Source organism: Salvelinus namaycush, chromosome 26, assembly GCF_016432855.1.
Source record: "Salvelinus namaycush isolate Seneca chromosome 26, SaNama_1.0, whole genome shotgun sequence".
Taxonomy (NCBI): Eukaryota; Metazoa; Chordata; class Actinopteri; order Salmoniformes; family Salmonidae; genus Salvelinus; species Salvelinus namaycush.
In genome coordinates, this window is record NC_052332.1 from 17,075,206 (window position 1) to 17,096,627 (window position 21,422).

The following is a 21,422-nucleotide window of genomic DNA, read 5'->3' on the forward strand; positions in this document are numbered from 1 at the left end:
CACACACACACACACACACACACACACACACACACACACACACACACACACACACACACACACACACACACACACACACACACACACACACACAGAGAGAGAGAGAGGAGGCCCCCTGATGAAGAGATACCAGAACTCAGGCCCTGGCCATAAGGCAGAGATGGCGTTGAGGAAATCGAAGCTCCTCTGGTTATTCATTTACTCTCCTAATGGCTCATACAGGGGGTTCACGTTTCTCCTATATGCTTCAGGGCCCACCGTTTACATGGCTACATTATGTTCCTGTGTGTTTGGCTTGGTGGGGCTCTGTGTAGGAAAGGGTAGGGGGGCAATTTAAGGCACAGCAGGAGGCTACTCCAACACAAACACTGTAATGCTGATGTCTGGTGTGATTTGCTGTTCCCAGACCCCTGTGTTATGTACACTCCAGCACAGATGGAGCAATACCAGAATTCTAGCCTTGTGTGTGGTGAATCTCTAACATATAAATGTATGTATGGAGGGAGGGAGGGAGGGAGGGAGGGAGGGAGGGAGGGAGGGAGGGAGGGAGGAGAAAGGCGGGGGCACAAGTGCTACGGGGTTGTGTGTCATGGCTGTCACAGGACTGATGGATGGGCATTCCCTTGCCCAGAAGCCCAGGCCGCCACCACCACCATCACTGCCATGTCTGGGTGCCCCCCGCCCTGGCGACACGGTCCAAAACATCCCTGGTAGCCCTCCAACAGGTGGGGGAGGGGTCTGACAAATTACCCACATCTTCAGAACTTTGCTTTAAAGTGAGTGGGAAGAGATGACAGAGAGGAGGGAGGGTATGTGGGGCAAGGGGGTTAAAACACGCACTTTCCCTGCGCAGGGGCATTTATTTTAAGTCTCTTTATCCAATCAATCACCAAACCTGTGCTTGTTGGAGGACAGGAACCGTGCGAAACATGTGAGGCGGGGGCAACTGGGGTGCAGGCAAGGTTCCAGACTGCAGAGAGGATTAAGAGTGTGGAATGCAAGACACTCCTTGACCCCTGGGCGACCTTTACTAAACCTCACCCCGTATCTGTCCTAATGGGTCATGATCCAATTGGTCGCCCGGGAACTTTGACCCCTCCGAGACTCATTGGCTGTTTGAAATCGCCAATTCGCTAGTGGGCATAAACTGCAGCATCAGTCAGGTAACTACCAGGGACTTATTTCAACAGCACACCTCATGACCGAATAGGATAGGAACATTAGCTACTTAAGAGATATCAAGCTTGTTTCTTTTCTAGTGCCGATGTACACTGAAACATGAATGAAGGCTGCTTTTCCCCCTGTTTAGGGTCCTCACGGAGGGCTTCCATTTGCGAGTGTGTTGAAAATGAGTGACATTAATGGGGGAGAGGAGGGAAACACGCAACAATGGCAGCTGAGTAGCAGTGACAAGCAGCAGAGTTGGGAGGTAGCATCTCTTACTCAGTCCACTGGCTGATGCAACATGACTGAGTGGTGAAACTCAGGGCAGATGGGCGCTGTGTTGCCTCCACACAGGCCCTGAATAAAATATAATCCATTCTAATCTATTAATCATATATCTGCATGGAAAAATATACACAATTGTTGTTCCAAGACCAACTTTTAAGATGTTTCCATTGTTGCTGTTATTTTTTATTTTTTTTATTATTTAGTTCTTTATTAGCGTTTGTATTGGACTATAAACCAAGCTCAAACTAGTTTTTAAGATTTTAATGTCATTTTTTTTCTTTCTTGGAATACATTTTATTGGGAAATCTACATTGACATTCCAGTGATTAAACAAATCTAATATATAAAAAATATTGTTCCATTGAAATATTACTGTAGGCAGAAGACAGTTTGTCTGCTTTTTCGACACACCTCCCATTCTCCCAGATAACATTGGTAGTGGTTAGACTGTCCCCCTCCACACGCCAGTGTTCTTGGCTGTTCTGTTGTGGTTGTGTGAGAGGGGTCCCCGTGGGCTGCTGTGTCTCGGCCCTGTTGGGCTCCCCCACTCATTGATTGACCTACTTCAGCTGCGCTCTCTCTTTTTCTCTCTCTCTTTTTCTCTTTTTCTCTCTCTCTCTTTTTCTCTTTTTCTCTCTCTCTCTCTCTCTCTCTCTCTCTCTCTCTCTCTCTCTCTCTCTCTCTCTCTCTCTCTCTCTCTCTCTCTCTCTCTCTCTCTCTCTCTCTCTCTCTCTCTCTCTCTCTCTCTCTACTTTCCCTATTACTATCCCAATTGTCCACTTAAACATCTAACTGCCAATTATTTTACGTCGCTAGCAAGCCGGACCATTATTAGCTATAATTATTATTGTTATTATGTTTTTTTCTCGGTTTTTGTTGTTGTTGTGTTTTTTACGCAATAGAGTGTTTCCCCCTCTGCAGTTTGGCTTGGCCTGGACTCAAAGTCTTTCAGATGGCTTCATTTGCTGCCCATTGGACACAGAATTGTTCAGGGAGGCTTTTAAACTGTCAGCTTCAGATAGGGCAGTGGGACTAACAGAGGGGTTACTATGTTTTATTATGCATCTGATTTTGGCTGATCAATAAAATGAATGATTTTTTACGTAACTAATTCTATTGTAAATCCATATTTTACCAGGTTTTATTTAGGAGTTAGTGAGAAAGAGGATACTATGCTATAATGGTTCAATAAAGGGGTACTCTCCAGTACAGATGGTGTGGTGGGCTATCGTATGGTGGAGTACTGGTGACACTGTGAGTAGTGTGATGCGCTGTCTCTGAGTGAGGCTGGATTAATGAGGGTCCTCCATAGGGCGATAAAGACGAGTGGAACCGGAGACGCCTGGCTAGGCGCCACAGAGCCACAGAGACCAGGCACAGCTGGGGTTAAACTTCCAGACAAGTTAAATCAAGATGAAAAGTGATGAAGAAGGAGGGATGGAGGGAGGGTTGCATCAGGCGCCTGTCTGGGGAGTTGTGGGTGGGAAGGGGGTGAGGGGCGGTCAGATGGCTAGTCAATAGACTGGTCAATCATTTTTCCTGAAGTTATGGATCCAATATATGCTAAAAGGTTGGAGAGAAATGAGGCCGGCCAGCGATCAGAGGCAAGTGTGGCTGTAGATGAGACTGCTGGGCGGGGTCTGGGATTTTTTAAATTTAACCTTCATTTAACTTGTCAAGTCAGTTAAGAACAAATTCTTATTTACAATGACGGCCTACCCCGGCCAAACCCTGACGACACTGGTCCAATTGTGCGCCGCCATATGGGACTCCCAATTAGGGCTGGTTTTGATACAGCCTGGAATCAAACCAGGGTCTGTAGTGACACCTCTAGCACTGAAATGCAGTGCCTTAGACGTGCCCGAGTCTATAAACGCCTACAAAAATATTTACTATTACAAACATGTAATTTTCTTTGGATTTGAAATCAATTAAATGTGACGATAAAATAAATGTATGATATTTTTCAAAAATTTGGAAATTCAGAATTAAATGTACAACTCTATTGAATTTGCTACAGCCAGTTATATAGGTAGACATTTCTGAAAAACATAAGATAGATAGATAAGGAGTAGGAAGACAGATAAGGAGTAGCAAGAATGCAAAGCTGTGTTTGTGATTGTCTCATGTGCACGTGTGTATGTACCTGTGTTGTCTCCCGTGGATGGGGCCACTCTGTGCTTTCTATCTATAGAAGGTAAAGGGGCATCACTGAAGAGCCTTCGAGGGGACTCAATTCTGCCCTCACCTGTGTCACATCTGCCCGGCAGTGCCATCATGCTGCCTTCCTCCCCTGCCCTGGCATCTCCTTTCCTAGTCTGCACCCCCGCTCTCCCCTTTAGGTCCCCAAGGCACCTGTCAATCACCTGTCTGCACACACACACACACACACACACACACACACACACACACACACACACACACACACACACACACACACACACACACACACACACACACACACACACACACACACACACACACACACACACACACACACACACACACACACCTGACCCTCAGAGCCCCACAGAGCTGATGAGGCAGTGGAGCGCAAGCCGGTCGTACTGGCCCAGTTTGTCAACCTGGCTATTTTCTTTGACGCATTCCTGAGGTGCTGACTGGCAGGTTGATTTATGGAAATGTATTTTGTTCTGTCTGGCAGATTTAGAAAATGTATTGCACATTGAGAGTGTAACATTTGTGGGTGTGCCAAGTAGAGTCTGTACATAGCTGTAGGTGTCTGACCAAAGTTTAGCACCCAGACCGGTAAATGTCGGTCTGATGATATTAGTGTTGTATTGTAATGTATTTGACCTGCGTCTTTGAGAGCTCTGTTGTGTAGCCAACGTTTATTGGGTGTCACACTTTTACCTCACACCCAGATGACCCTCCATACCATTCTTATTTCTAATTGGTTGCCTGGGGTGGTCTGTGACACATCAACGTTTTATGTTTACAATCTGAGACAAAAGAGTGAAGTAATGATGTCCTATGAATCATACGAATCTAAATGGATGATTTGTTTACACTATAGTTTAATTCCTTGTTACTGTAACCGAGGACACTTCAAGTCATATTCACTGAGGGAACACAACAAACTTGAAGCTTCAACATCCAGAGCAGAGCAAGGTATTTTATTTTAACCAGTCTTTCCTTAGAAAGTGGGAAAGATTTATTCCTCTAAAAAGTAGAAATGACATGAGTACTGTGATATCACTGCTCCCTGTCTCCTGAGTATCATGAGTGCTGTCTGAAATATTGCGCAAATAACGATCAAAGGCGATCCCACTGTAGGCATGGACAGTAAATCCGCCTGGTGAGGCCAGATTACGATTTTGTTTCACATTTCCGCCCGAGACACAAGCAGACGCAGAGAAAAATAATAAAATACACCAAAAGGGCCTCTGGCAGGAGCCCAAACTCTCTACATATCAGTTGGGCTTTGCTGCCACTTGGCATATGGTACAAGACAAACTGTCAGCCTTTTTTCTTCTGTCCCTGCCCTGCTACGGAGATGACAGGGGCAAGAGCATGTTTGTGTCCCGGCCGGCAGCAGGCAGCAGGCATCAGGCAGGCTTAATGGTGATTTGGGGGGAAAAGGGGAGAAAGACACAGTAGTGGCGGCAGCGTGCGTGGACTCGTCCGCATGGCTTGGCGTGGGGGGCTGGAGAGTAGCTGTGGGGGACAGGGTCGGCCAGCACTGGGAGGAAACGGCAAATTGATCAAATTGTGGAGGCAAGACTTTCAAGCCAATTATCTGGGTCATGTCAATGTCTCTCTGGTCTTTGTTTAGAGGGGGTAATATGGGTGTGTGTGTTTATCTGTCTGTGTTTGTGTTTGCTGGGGAGTCTGTGTTTGTGAGCCTGTGTGTGTGTGTGTGTGTGTGTGTGTGTGTGTGTGTGTGTGTGTGTGTGTGTGTGTGTGTGTGTGTGTGTGTGTGTGTGTGTGTGTGTGTCTGTGTCTGTGTCTGTGTCTGTGTGTGTGTGTGTGTGTGTGTGTGTGTGTGCGTGTGTGTGTGCAGTTTGATACTCCTTTCTAGCAAACACGTCTAACAAACACCAAAAACAAACAGGGTTCATTAGCACCAAAGTGACACTTCTCTTAGTTTAGTTCTTGAGGTGAAGGTAAGGGCAGATACAGCAAGTACTTTCAAACTGGCCCCGTGTGGCTCAGTTGGTAGAGCATGGCGCTTGCAATGCCAGGGTTGTGGGTTCGTTTCCCACGGGGGGCCAGTACAAAAAAAAAAAGTATGAATGTATGTACTTGTAAGTCGCTCTGGATAAGAGCGTCTGCTAAATGACTTAAATGTAAATGTAAATTACTATTTTAAGTTTTTCAGCTATTTCAGTCTGCGCTGGTTTCAAATAGCAGCATAAATCTGATACACAAAGCTTTATATCAGATAAATACCCTACAGTACACTACAGTACACTACAGTACACTAACGATACTGCGTAATCGGGCGCGGGCTTCTCACCTCTCCTTCTTGCTGTTCTCCTGAACCTCTCCGAGAGAGAGAGAGGGAGATGTCTGAGGGAAGGGAAGGGACGGTGGAGTCACTTGTCACCATGCTCCTGTCATGGTCTGTGTGGCTACCAGGGGCTCCCAGGGGCCCCTGTCAATCAGCTTGGGTTCTGCTGGTAACTGGAGTCAACCTACTAGGGCCCTCTGACCACTGGCGTAACGCAGGCTGCTGGCTGGCGGCAATAATGTAATTACTTGTTCAGTAATTCAAGTTGGAAATTCAAACATTGCAGATTGTAAAATGTATTTTCGATGCAACAGCATACTAATCAGCTACCAATATATATTTTTCAATATACAACTGTCCTGTATAGCCTACCTCAAGGGTCTCCAACAGGTCAAACACCAGTTACCAGTAGCCCACCTATGAGTCGCTCGCCAAACTATTCTGAAAGTACATGCAATTTTCACGTGTTCCACCGCAAACTGTCATAAACAAATCTCACAAGTATCAGATGCAATATTGACAATATCCCACCCCTGGTTAGCCACTATTGACTTAAAAAGCCAAACTTAACACAATATATACTGTCAAATAAAATAAAATCTAATTTTATTGGTCACATACACATGGTTAGCAGATGTTATTGCGAGTGTAGCGAAGTGCTTGTGCTTCTAGTTCCGACAGTGCAGCAATATCTAACAAGTAATCTAACAATTCCCCAACAACTACCTAATACACAGAAATCTAAGTAAAGTAATGAAATAAGAATATATACATATACATGTATGGATGAGCTGTCTGTCTGTGTGGTGTGAGCGTTTGTCTATCACTTGGTGTAGCCAGTTGATGTGATAACCATCTTGTGGCTTGACAGAAATACTTTCCCAAAACCTCAATGAAATGTTAACTGTAAAGTAGGCTTACCTGGCAGAAGTATAACACATATCATTTGTATCTATTATTTTTTATTTGCAACCTGTGCCATGAAAGTTATCCTTTGCCAAGATAATCCATCCAACTGACAGGTGTGGCATATCAAGAAGCTGATTAAACAGCATGATTATTACACAGATGCACCTTGTGCTGGGGACAATAAAAACACTCTAAAATGTGCAGTTTAGTCACACAACACAGAGCCACAGATGTCTCAAGGTTTGAGGGAGCGTGCAATTGGCATGCTGACTGAAGGAATGTCTACCAGAGCTGTTGCCAGAGAATGTAATGTTCATTTCTCTACCATAAGCCGCCTCCAACATTGTTTTAGAGAACCGCAGACCGCAGACCACGTGTATGGTGTGATGTGGGCAAGCACTTTGCTGATGTCAAAGTTGTGAACAGAGTGCTGTATGGTGGTGGTCGAGTTATGGTATGGGCAGGCATAAGCTACAGGCAACAAACACAATCACATTTTATTGATGGCAATTTGAATGCACAGAGATACCGTGATGAGTACCTGAGGCACATTGTCATGCCATTCATCTGACGCTATCATGTCATGTTTCAGTATGATAGTGCACGGCCCCATGTCGCAAGGATCTGTACACAATTCCTGGAAGCTGAACATTTCCCAGCTCTTCAATGGCCTGCATACTCACCAGACATGTCACCCAATGAGCATTTTGGGATGCTCTGGATCGACGTGTACGACATTGTGTTCCAGTTCCCGCCAATATCCAGCAACTTTACACAGCCATTGAAGAGGAGTGGGACAAAATTCAACAGGCCACAATCAACAGCCTGATCAACTCTATTTATACACTTTAAAAAAAATTACAGATCAAATAGCCTAACAATGAGGAAAAATGTAGTGGACTTGGAAATAAATTCAGCCACTATTTATTGTTGGTTTTGTCTGGCTAATAGCCATGTTTTCACCACGACCTGTAGGTCAAGGTTGAGGGCCCAACAATTTTAACTTGGCTATTGTCTTGAATGATACATGCCAAGACATACCAGAGATAATGGACTGTTGATATTACAACCACACAACTCAAACACCGGTTTACCAGTATGAACGAAATCGCAAACTGCTTTTTTTGTTCAAGACCTCAAGAACTGTTGTCCGCTAAACATGATAATCTGTTTGCGTCTGCCAATTTGTCCCCAGAGCTTCCTATACAGTTAATCACTTTCCATAATGTGTTGAGGCCGGCAATTAAGGAGAATGAAAGTCTCAATTAAAGAACTGCAGTATTTGAAGCACCACTCCCTTCTGCCCAGTTTCCCTGATGTTACTACAACAATCAAGCTTTCCCTGTAATGGTCAGTTCTGCGGTGAGATCGTTCTCTAAACTAAAACTCATAAAGGACTACCTAAGAAGCATTAGGCTCTAATATGCGCGTTGAACACCTGAGCTCTCTGTGTGGGCTATGTTAGGCCTCAGCACCACGTAATGACAGGTCAGTCACACACAGTGATCAAACAGCAGCCACAACTCTGTAGAGTTCACACATACTACAGCCAAATCCCTGACAGATGACGTGGAGTGGACAATAAAAAGGAGAGCGAGTAGGTTCTCATCAGAGGCTTTGATATCCTGGACCCTTTTTCAGCAATGCCCACATTTTCTGTTTCTTTTGATATTTCCCGAAGTATGTAACATTTGTTGTTGAAATCTATTAGGTGTTAGCCAGGGGTATTATCTTAGATTCATTAGCACATAGAAATTCACTACATTAGTAAAATGGCCCCTTTCTTAGCCATTCAGGCATGTCTACAGGCATCTCTCTCTCTCTCTCTCTCTCTCTCTCTCTCTCTCTCTCTCTCTCTCTCTCTCTCTCTCTCTCTCTCTCTCTCTCTCTCTCTCTCTCTCTCTCTCTCTCTCTCTTTTAGTGGCCCCATATCCATGCAGGCATTCTGTCTGGGGCTGTAGTGGCTGTATAGTGGCCATGTAGACATGCTGGGAGCCGAACCGACTGGGCACTACAGACAGACAGACAGAGCTGATTACTGCCTCTCAGTCAGTCAGTCCAGACCTTGGGGTTAAACACACATGCAGCAAGCCAGGAGAGGCAGAGGGAGAGTGGGAGAGGGCCAATCTGGAGACGCATCAGACACACAGCCTGGGTAATGTAATTGTCCTCCCCCTCAGGCTCCATATTACCATAGATCTGTGGGATAGTTGCACTCCAGGAGGAGCCGCCATGATTGAATAAAGGCCCAGCAAATGAATTTGACTCCTCAGGCCCTTCTGACTCACTTACGAACAATGGACAGGCAACCTTGGATGTATCGAATAAATAAACATACTGAAAACGGACGGGAGGATTCCTTGAAAATGTCATGCAGCTCGATTAGGGTTGTGTGTGTGTGTGAGTCCTATCCGAGCTGATTATGTAAATCAAGTGTATGCTTTGTCGATTCAGTGGAAGTTGGAATAGACAAGTGACATATTGTGTATTGGTATAATTTACATCCTAAATCAACATTTCATATTCAGTTTGTTTGATGGAACAACCAATTCAAACATCTTTTGAAAACATTTTCAAAGCCTGAAAGTCAGGTTAATTTCTCTAAATAATGCTAATGTTGACTTGTTAAGTTTGATGTTTAGCTTAGTTATTTTAATCATTCGAGTCCAGTGTGTCAAGCAGCAGTGCCTCCTGTTTGCATGGGAAGGCAGCCCAGCCCACAGTGTGTGAATTCCTGTGCAGTGTTTGTGTGGGCCAGCCTGGTTGGCAGGTGGAGCCCCATGCTACAAGGCCTGGACTATAGTTCCATTACCTCCCCACACACCTCATGAAGTTACAGTGAATGGAGCTAGTGAACGACTCCCCATAGATCCCTGGGTCTGGACCAGGGGAGGCCCACACAGAGACACAGGCAGCCCGGTGGACAGCTATTCACAGCCCCTGGACCCCAGGTCAGGTGGAGGAGAATGGGGGAGAAAGTGACACTCTCTCTGTGTCTCCGCTTAACAAAATGAGCCCCTCCCTTCCTTCTTCCCTAAATTGGAGAGATGGGGATGTCTTATGTTCCCTGGTGGTTAGTAGTCCAGGCTGCGTCTCTCTGTCGTCTCCATCCCAGTAAACACACATTAGTCCCCTGACCATCCCAGAGGAAGTCGTTGGATAACTCTTAAAAAGCCCAGGCAGCGCAATTATCTTTTACGATCTGACAGAGAATACTGACTGTGGGCGGCCCAGGGCCTGCCCACAATGGGCCTTCCCTTGTGCCTTTGTCCACGGGGGACCTCCTCCACCAAGTATTAGAGCACCTGAAATGGTCCCTCTCTCTCTCCGTGGAAAACTCACTTTGTCGGATGGGTTTTGAGACCCCCCCACCCCCCACCCCCCAGATCAATGTTTGCATCGTTCAGCCATTTTGTGGGATGGGGCTGAGTGGCATCAGAGAGCACATAAAGGCAGTGAGGGATGGTGACAGACTGATCACTCTGGAAGAGTTGTTGTGAGGTTTCATTGCCTGTGGGAGGGGCCCAGTATCCTTCCTGATGGAAGGACTGGCAGAACTCAGCACTGTAGATCTGCACTAGATGCAGTAGCCTGGTCAATATATATGGCCTGTACCGCCCTTAACTGTTGTGTCGGGGCCGGAGCAGGAGGGAACCGACACAGATTCCACCATCAATTCTTAAGGACAGGCCTCCCTCGTCCTGTCATTAAATGGGAGATGGATAGACCTGCTGGCTCCAGCATTTACATCAAACCAGAGGAAGGGAGAGGGCAGGAATCACACAGAGGAAGTTAGAGACCTTTTTTCATGTACTGTAGAAAGAAGAAGTATAGATAGTTGGGATTTAAAGGAGCAATCAGCAGTTGCTACATTCATTTTTGGACTTAAGAATGTATGATACGTACCCATTGATTCTTAAAGAATATAACAATTGCCTCATGAGTGTAGTATAACTGTCGTAACCCATCAGAACAAAACATGTAAGCCTATTTTACTCCAATGTTTATAAACAAAGTTCATGTAAATGAACACTGTATAGCCTGAAAGCATGTTTAAAACTATCATTTTGATATCATGGTGTTCAGTCCTTGCATCCACAGCTCTTTCTATGAATTTGAACGTGATTACATTTCCCCAGCCCAATCCATCAGCTTTTAACTGAAACAGTGGCTGGGCAAATGTTTTGTTATTGTTTCAACTTCTGACTGGCCATTTAAGAGCTCTATTCAATCGGTAACGCTGAATTTCAGCATTTCAGCGTTTCAGCGTGATTGAAATTTAAAGGCAATATTCTGGTGTTAGCAGGTAGCCTACTGGTTAGAGTGTTGGGCCAGTAACTAAAAGGTTGCTAGATCAAATCCCCGAGCTGACAAGGTAAAAATCTGTCGTTCTGCCCCTGAACAAGGCAGTTAACCCACTGTTCCTAGGCTGTCATTGTGAATAAGAATTTGTTCTTAACTGACTTGCCTAGTTAAATAAAGGACAAATTAAAAAAATAGCAGAGACTGCATTTGCGGTAAACGCTGCATACTGTATGTCTGCTCAATTGGAAACAACCTTTACATTTCTAGTGCGCAATCGGTAACGCTTCAGTGATACAGACTGAATCGATCCCTAAGGTTTTACTGTTGGGAGTTTGGGTGTGTTTCATTTTATGGTGTCTACTCCCTCTTTCTGTCTCTTTACTTTCAAATCTTTCGATTCTAGTAGTTTTCTTTCTTTGTAGAGGAAGTGTGGAAAGCAAAAAGCATTAATCCTTTCTTCCCTTCTTTCCCTGCTTCCTTACTTCCTCTTTTCCACCCCTTTCCAGGATATCACTCCATCACTACCCCATAAGGTTAATTTGTTCATTATCCTTAGTGCCACTTAATACCTTGACCTTAGCGATTTGTGATTATATTGAACTCTGGGTTGCTAATTAGCAGTGGTCTTGATGGGTCATGACAACCACAAGCTGAGCAGGCAGAGATTGGATGACCGTTAATCAGGACACGGGCAGATTATTCAAAGGCTCTTTTCAATTAAGAGTTAGTTAATGGTGACTCACAAATTGAGGAGTTTTGGTCATATTACAATTTTTATTGACTCATTATGTAATCTATCGACTGCCCTGTTCAAATATTCAATCACAGTTTCTGTATCAACAAAACAAGACAAATACAAGAAATGGCGAGATCACTATAAGGATGCTTTTGTTTCTCTCTCACAGAAATTCACACCCTAGTCCAGCCATTGGTCCACTGGCAATGCTGTTGTTGAACCTGATGTGGCTGACACACTGAGTGAGTAAGGTATTGTTTCACCATATTGAACACGCACCTGTCTACTCAGTCAGCTAGTTTACCCTGCCCAGTGCAGGGGGAAAACACTGCACACTTTACACTGTGTCAAGGATTTATCTACAGTATAATCCCAGCAAACCGTGAACATTCCCAGAACACTAGCTAAGATTCCTGTTACGCCCGTCGTCGGAATGAGACCAAGGTGCAGCGTGGTAGGCGTACATTTTGAATTTATTAAATGAAAACCAAAAAAACAAGAAAGATAAACGACACGTAACGTATTGTGGCGCTAAACTAGCAACTAACAAAAACAAGATCCCACAACTGAAGCTGGGAAAAAGGGCTACCTAAGTATGATCCACAATCAGAGACAACGATAGACAGCTGCCTCTGATTGGGAATCATACTAGGCCAACAAAGAAAAAGAAAACATAGATATACAAAAACTAGAGTACCCACCCTATTCACACCCTGACCTAACCAAAATATAGAGAATAAACAGGGATCTCTAAGGTCAGGGCGTGACAGTACCCCCCCCCCCCCCAAAGGTGCGGACTCCGGGCGCAAACCTGAACCTATAGGGGAGGGTCCGGGTGGGCATCTACTCTTGGTAGCGGCTCCGGTTCGGGACGTAGCCCCCGCTCCCTACACTGATCCCTCCGCTTCTGTGGAACCGGACCGTGGATCGTCGCCGGAGACTCTGAACTGGGAACCACCGCCGGAGGCTCCGGACTGCAGATCGTGGCCGGAGGCTCTGGACTAGGAAACCCCGCCGGAGGCTCTGGACTGGGAACTCCCGCCGGAGGCTTTGGGCTGGGAACCCCCGCCGGAGGCTCTGGACTGCAGCTCGTCGCTGAAGACTTAGGACTGAGGATTGTCGCCGGAGGCTCTGGACTGCGGACCTTCGCTGGAGGCTCCGGTCTGCGAACCGTCGCCGGAGACTCCGGATGCGGACCGTCGCCGGAGACTCCGGACTGGGGACCGTCGCCGGAGGCTCCGGACTGGGAACCGTCGCCGGAGGCTCCGGACTGGGAACCGTCGCCGGAGGCTCCGGACTGGGGACCGTCGCTGCAGGCTCCTTGCCATGGATCGTCACTACAGGCTCCGGGCCATGGATCATCACTGGAGGCTTCATGCCATGGATTACCACTACAGGCTCCGGGCCATGGATCATCACTGGAGGCTTCGTGCCATGGATCATCACTAGAGGCTCCGGGCCATGGATTATCACTGGAGGCTTCGTGCCATGGATTATCACTACAGGCTCAGGGCCATGGATCATCACTGGAGGCTTCGTGCTATGATCATCACTGGAGGCTTCGATCCATGGATCATCACTGGAGGCTTCGTACGTGGAGCCGGAACAGGTCTCACCGGACTGAGGAGACATACTGGAAGCCTGGTGTGGGGAGCTGCCACAACGCATCCTGGCTGGATACCCACTTTAGCTCGGTGAGTGTGGAGAGCTGGCACGGGACAGACTGGACTATGAAGGTGCACTGGAGGCATAGTGCGTAGAGCCGGCGCAGGATATGCTGGGCCCTGGAGGTGCACTGGAGGTCTGGAGCGTAGAGCTGGCACAACGCGTCCTGGCTGAATCCCCCCTGTAGCACGGCAAGTGCGGGGAGCTGGCACAGGCCGCACTGGGTTGTGCTGGCGAACTGGGGATACCGTGCGTAGAGCTGGCGCAGGATATCCTGGGCCGAAGAGACGCACCGTAGGCCAGGAGCGCTGAGCCGGCACAATCCGTCCTGGCTGAATGCCCACTCTAGCACGGCAACTGCGGGGAGCTTGCACAGAGCGCACCGGGCTGTGGATGCGCGCTGAAGGCATGGTGCAGAGAACCGGATAACACAGTGCTTGACCGGTCACTCGCTCCCCACGGTAAGCACGGGGAGTTGGCTCAGGTCTGAAACCTGACTCCGCCAATCTCCCCGTGTCCCCCCCAAAAGCTGCCTCTCGTGCTTGCTTCGTTGAGCTAACTCCTCGTAACGTCGCCCTTCCGCTTTCGCAGCCTGTATTTCCTCCTTCGGATGGCGATACTCCCCGGCCCTTGTCCAGGGTCCTGCTCCCTCGAGGATTTCCTCCCAGGTCCAGTCCTCCTGACCACGCTGCTTGGTCCGTTGGTGGTGGGATCTTCTGTTACACCCGTCGTCAAAATGAGACCAAGGTGCAGCGTGGTAGGCATACATTTTGAATTTATTAAATGAACACCAAAAAAACAAGAAAGAAAAACGACACATAAAGTATTGTAGTGCTAAACCAGCAACTAACAAAAACAAGATCCCACAACTGAAGGTGGGAAAAAGGGCTACCTAATTATGATCCCCAATCAGAGACAACGATAGACAGCTGCCTCTGATTGGGAACCATACTAGGCCAACAAAGAAAAAGAAAACATAGATATACAAAAACTAGAGTACCCACCCTATTCACACCTTGACCTAACCAAAATATAGAGAATAAACAGGGATCTCTAAGGTCAGGGCGTGACAATTCCAATTAAGTTTTAGTTAGGATTTTATCTAACATTAGGATGATAACATCCCTAAAACATTGAGAATTTTTGGAATGTTCTTGTAACATTCACTAAAATGTTATGCACAGCATCTGTAAAAACAGAACAGTCCCCAAAAGTTATCATTCGGTTTCCAGGTAATGTATTAACACAACGTACTGGTAATGTTTTCACATCAAATCAAAATAGGTTCTGTCAAAGTTTCTAGAACATTCGTTAGGTCGCAGTAAATGTTCTCATAACACAAAAACTGTCCAGTCATATAAAACATTCGCCTAATGTCGCAAGAACGTTCCTAGAACAAATTTTATCTGTTCTTTAAAGGTTCCCAGAATGTTTCATTAGGTTGTGGGAACAGTCTGGTGGGAACGTATTTTCCCAAAACTTATGAAATGTGATATTAGTTGTATAGGGCTTCCTTTAAATGTGACTCACCACCTGGATTTGGTCTTATGTAGCAAAATTTGAAATTTTGTTTTTTACATTGGATAAAAGTAGAGACTCAGAGCTACAAAATGATATATCATACACTGCATGTTTGAGGAACAATAGGAAAGTAATTTTGCTTTGAAAGTTGATCAACTTGTAAACTCACTTTCAAGAAAACGGCCTTTGAATGTTTTGGTATCTAGTGAAGAACTCTTCTTTGTATACACCCATTCAGCATCGTTCACACCCTCTTAAGCTTTAGTCCCACTCATCTCGTTTCGCTCTCGGAGTGTTCAGAGCGCACACTTGACTCTCTGGCCGATGATTTGCTTACCTCTGGATAACATGAAAAAGCCTAACCAGCTCTACTGGCAACAATTTTATTACCCTTTTTTGCCGATGTTTACTGACACCGGCCATATTCAACGGGTGTTGTACACTTTAGCTTAAGACATGTAGCTAGCTAGCTAGGTAAACAATGAACCTAGCTAGGTAAACAACATGTAAGATCACACACGTCACGTAACGTTAGCTAACGAGCCAGGCAGCTAACGTTAGCTAGTTGCTTCCAAGATGGCGTAGCAATCAGACGTCTTTGTCTTTGTCTTGTCTCGTCCCATATATGGTTAGTTTACTGGAATACCTCAACTGAAGCTAGCTAGCTAACTAGCTACCAGCTATCAATCAGCTAACCACTGCTAGCGGTCATCAGCTAACCTGGAGCTCGGAAAGCTCTCGCCAGTTCGTACAACGCGCTTCAAACCAGAGCATACCGGACCTATTTTTCTCTCCATATCCCCGAATTCCTACCACAAACTTTTCATCTGGATCATCACAGCTAGCTAACCACAACCCGGGTTGACTACTCCTGGCTACCTCACCCATTATAACCAGCTTATCCAGAGATACAACCTCTCTTATCATCACTCAGTGCCTGGGCTTACCTCCGCTGTACCCACACCCCACCATACCCCTGTCTGCACATTATGCCCTGAATCTATTCTACCACGCCCAGAAATCTGTTCCTTTTATTCTTTGTCCCCAACGCTCTAGGCGACCAGTTTTGATAGCCTTTAGCCGTACCCTCATCCTACTCCTCCTCTGTTCCTCGGGTGATGTGGCGATAAACCCAGGCCCTGCGTGTCCCCAGGCACCCTCATTTGTTGACTTCTGTGATAGAAAAAACCTTGGTTTCATGCATGTCAACATCAGAAGCCTCCTCCCTAAGTTTGTTTTACTCACTGCTTTAGCACACTCCGCCAACCCTGATGTCCTTTGCCGTGTCTGAATCCTGGCTTAGGAAGGCCACCAACAATTCTGAGATTTCCATACCCAGCTACAACATTTTCCATCAAGATAGAACTGCCAAAGGGGGAGGAGTTGTAATCTACTGCAGAGAAGTTCTGCCATACTTTCCAGGTCTATACCCAAACAGTTTGAACTTCTAATTTTAAAAATTAACCTCTCCAGAAATAAGTCTCTCACTGTTGTCGCCTGCTATGGACCCCCCTCCGCTCCCAGCTGTGCCCTGGACACCATTTGTGAATTGATCGCCCCCCATCTAGCTTCAGAGTTTGTTCTGTTAGGTGACCTAAACTGGGATATGCTTAACACCCCGGCAGTCCTACAATCTAAGCTAGATGCCCTCAATCTCACACAAATCATCAAGGAACCCACCAGGTACAACCCTAAATCCGTAAACATGGGCACCCTCATAGACATTATCCTGACCAACTTGCCCTCCAAATACACCTCCGCTGTTTCCAATCAGGATATCAGCGATCACTGCCTCATTGCCTGTATCCGCTATGGGTCCGCGGTCAAACGACCACCCCTCATCACTGTCAAACGCTCCCTAAAACACTTCTGCGAGCAGGCCTTTCTGATTGACCTGGCCCGGGTATCCTGGAAGGATATTGACCGCATCCCGTCAGTCGAGGATACCTGGTAATTCTTTAAAAGTAATTTCCTCACCATCTTAGATAAGCATGCCCCGTTCAAAAAATGCAGAACTAACCAGCACAAAAAAAGACTAAAAGACCAGCACAAAAACATCCTGTGGCGGACTGCAATAGCATCGAATAGTCCCCACGATATGCAACTGTTCAGGGAAGTCAGGAACCAATACACGCAGTCAGTCAGGAAAGCAAAGGCTAGCTTTTTAAAGCAGAAATTCGCATCCTGTAGCTCTAACTCCCAAAAGTTTTGGGACACTGTAAAGTCCATGGAGAACAAGAGCACCGCCTCCCAGCTGCCCACTGCACTGAGGCTAGGTAACACGGTCACCACTGATAAATCCATGATAATGGAAAATTTCAATAAAAAATTCTCAACGGCTGGCCATGCCTGGCTACTCCAACCCCGGCCAACAGCTCCGCCTCCCCCGCAGCTACTCGCTCAAGCCTCCCCAGCTTCTCCTTCACCCAAATCCAGACGGCAGATGTTCTGAAAGAGCTGCAAAACCTGGACCCGTACAAATCAGCTGGGCTAGACAATCTGGACCATCTCTTTCTAAAACTAAACGCTGCCATTGTTGCAACCCATATTACCAGCCTGTTCAACCTTTCTTTCGTATCTTCCGAGATCCCTAAAGATTGGAAATCTGCCGCGGTCATCCCCCTCTTCAAAGGGGGTAACACCCTAGACCCAAACTGTTACAGACCTCTATCCATCCTGCCCTGCCTATCTAAAGTCTTCGAAAGCCAAGTTAATAAAAAGATCACTAACCATTTCGACTCCCACCGTACCTTCTCCACTGTGCAATCCGGCTTCCGAGCCGGTAACGGGTGCACCTCAGCCACGCTCAAGGTACTAAACGATATCATAATCGCCATCGATAAAAGACAGTTCTGTGCAGCCATCTTCATCGACCTGGCCAAGGCTTTCGACTCTGTCAATCACCGTATTCTTATCGGCAGACTCAATAGCCTTGGTTTTTCTAATGACTGCCTCGCCTGGTTCACCAACTACTTTGCAGACAGAGTTCAGTGTGTCAAATCGGAGGGCATGTTGTCCGGACCTCTGGCAGTCTCTATGGGGGTACCACAGGGTTCAATTCTCGGGCAGACTCTTTTCTCTCTATATATCAATGATGTCGCTCTTGCTGCGGGCGATTCCCTGATCCACCTCTACACAGACGACACCATTCTGTATACTTCTGGCACTTCCTTGGACACTGTGCTAACTAACCAAACTATCCAAACGAGCTTCAATGCCATACAAAACTCCTTCCGTGGCCTCCAACTGCTCTTAAACGCTAGTAAAACCAAATGCATGCTTTTCAACCATTCGCTGCCTGCACCCGCCCGCCCGACTAGCATCACCACCCTGGTTTCCGACCTAGAATATGTGGACAACTATGAATACCTAGGTGTCTGGCTAGACTGTAAACTCTCCTTCCAGACTCATATTAAACATCTCCCATCCAAAATCAAATCTAGATTCGGCTTTCTATTTCGCAACAAAGCCTCCTTCACTCACGCCGCCAAACTTACCCTTGTAAAACTGACTATCCTACCGATCCTCGACTTCGGCGATGTCATCTACAAAATAGGTTCCAACACTCTACTCAGCAAACTGGATGCAGTCTATCACAGTGTCATCCGTTTTGTTACCAAATCACCTTATACCACCCACCACTGCGACCTGTATGCTCTAGTCGGCTGGCCCTCGCTACATATTCGTCGCCAGACCCACTGGCTCCAGGTCATCTATAAGTCTATGCTAGGTAAAGCTCTGCCTTATCTCAGTTCACTGGTCAAGATAACAACACCCACCCGTAGCACACGTTCCAGCAGGTGTATCTCACTGATCATCCCCAAAGCCAACACCTCATTTGGCCTCCTTTCCTTCCAGTTCTCTGCTGCCAGTGACTGGAACGAATTTGGACTTATATTTCCCTCACCAACTTTAAACATCAACTATCTGAGCAGCTAACCGATCGCCGCAGCTGTACATAGTCCATCTGTAAATAGCCCACCCAATCTACCTACCTCATCCCCATACTGTTTTTATTTTATTTACTTTTCTGCTCTTTTGCACACCAGTATCTTTACTTGCACATCATCATCTGCTCATTCATCACTCCAGTGTTAATCTGCTAAATTGTAATTATTCACTCCTATGGCCTATTTATTGCCTACCTCCTCATGCCTTTTGCACACACTGTATATAGACTTTCTTTTTTCTACTGTGTCATTGACTTGTTTATTGTGTTATTGGCTTGTTTATTGTTTACTCCATGTGTAACTCTGTGTTGTTGGCTGTGTCACACTACTTTGCTTTATCTTGGCCAGGTCGCAGTTGCAAATGAGAACTTGTTCTCAACTAGCCTACCTGGTTAAATAATGGTGAAATTAAAAATTAAAAACAACAATGAACATAGTGCCAAATCGTGTTGTTACTACCCTGCATGAATCTGCTGGGAGCTAACCAACCAGGTTCAATGTTAGCTAGCTAACTAGCATAACTAGCAAAGCAAACGGTTCTGGGATACGTATAATAACGTCCTACACGTAACGTTAGCTAGGGAGCCATCCAGCTAACGTTAGCTAGCAAGCTAACAGTAAACTTTATCTTGAAATGAAACCACTTTCTGTCAAAATTAGAAACGTGTAATATATGAAAATGTAGCTAGCTAGACTAACTTACCCTTATACATCATCATGCATGATTGACGCGTCTCCCTGTCAAGGATGCCATGCCACGGTTGCCGTTAGTTTGAAGATGTAATCCAGAGACAGGTGTTTTCTCCATCTCTTTAGCTATCATACTTTTATTCCCCTGATTTCAAAACTTGATCCTCCAGAAAGTGGATAGCAACACTTATTTGGTATTGGTATTTTATTAGGATCCCCATTAGCTGTTGCAAAAGCAGCAGCTACTTTTCCTGGGGTCCACACAAAACATGAACCATAATACAGAATGACATAATACAGCACATCAATAGACAAGAACAGGTCAAGGACAAAACTACATACATTGTTTTAAAAGGCACATGTAGCCTACATATCAATGCATACACACAAACTATTTAGGTCAAATAGGGGATAGGCGTTGTGCCTTGAGGTGTTGCTTTATCTGTTTTTTGAAACCAGGTGTGCTGTTTATTTGAGCAATATGAGATGGAAGGAATTTCCATGCAATACAGGTTCTATATAATACTGTATGCTTTCTTGAATTTGGGGACTGTGAAAAGACCCCTGGTGGGATGTCTGGTGGGATAAGTGTGTGTGTCAGAGCTGTGTGTAAGTTGATTATACAAACAATTTGGGATTTTCAACACAATGCTTCTTATAAAAAGAAGTGATGCAGTCAGTCTCTCCTCAACTCTTAGCCAAGAGAGACTGGAATGCATAGTATTTATATCAGCCCTCTGATTACAAAAAGGAGATAGCAGAGGGAGCACAGCCCGATCCACATTGTTGGGGCCGCAGTGGACAAGGTGAAAAGCTTCATGTTCCTCTGCGTACACATCACTGACAATAAGAAATGGTCCACCCATACAGACAAATCAAATCAAATGTTATTTGTCACATTCGTCGATTACAACAGGTGCAGACCTTACCGTGAAATGCTTACTTACAAGCCCTTAGCCAACAATGCAGTTTTAAGAATATAGACTTAAGAAAATATTTACTAAATAAACTGAAGCAAAAAGAAAAAAAGGAACAATAAAATAACAATAATGAGGCTATATACAGGGGGTACCTGTACCGTGTCAATGCGTGGGGGTACAGGTTAGTCGAGGTAATTTGTACATGTAGGTAGGGGTAAAGTGACTATGCATAGATAATAAACAGTGAATAGCAGCAGTGTAAGTATATATATCTTTTTTATTTAAATGTAACTTTTATTTAACTAGAATGGCAGCAGTGTAAAAACAAAGGGGGGGGGGGGGGGGGGGGGGGGGGGGTCAATGCAAATAGTCCCGGGTGGCCATATCCTTAAATTGTTCAGCAGTCTTATGGCTTGGGGGTAGAAGCTGTTAATTAAGGAGCCTTCTGGACCTAGACTTGGTGCTCCGGTACCGCTTGCCGTGCGGTAGCAGTGAGAACAGCCTATGACTTGGGTGACTGGAGTCTTTGACAATATTTATACTCCTATATTTCTTAATTCCATTCTTTTACTTTTAGATTTGTGTCTATTGTTGTGTATTGTTAGATATTACTTCACTGCTGTCGCTACACCCGCAATAACATCTGCTAAACATTTGTATGCAACCAAAATAATTTGACTTGGTGATTTAAAGTACAGACACAGAACAATTTTACCTTTTCAACATTTTTAAATCACATTTCATAAGACTTTCAAAACGTGATGAAAAAATATTATCTTAAAAACTGTTTTACAAGTACA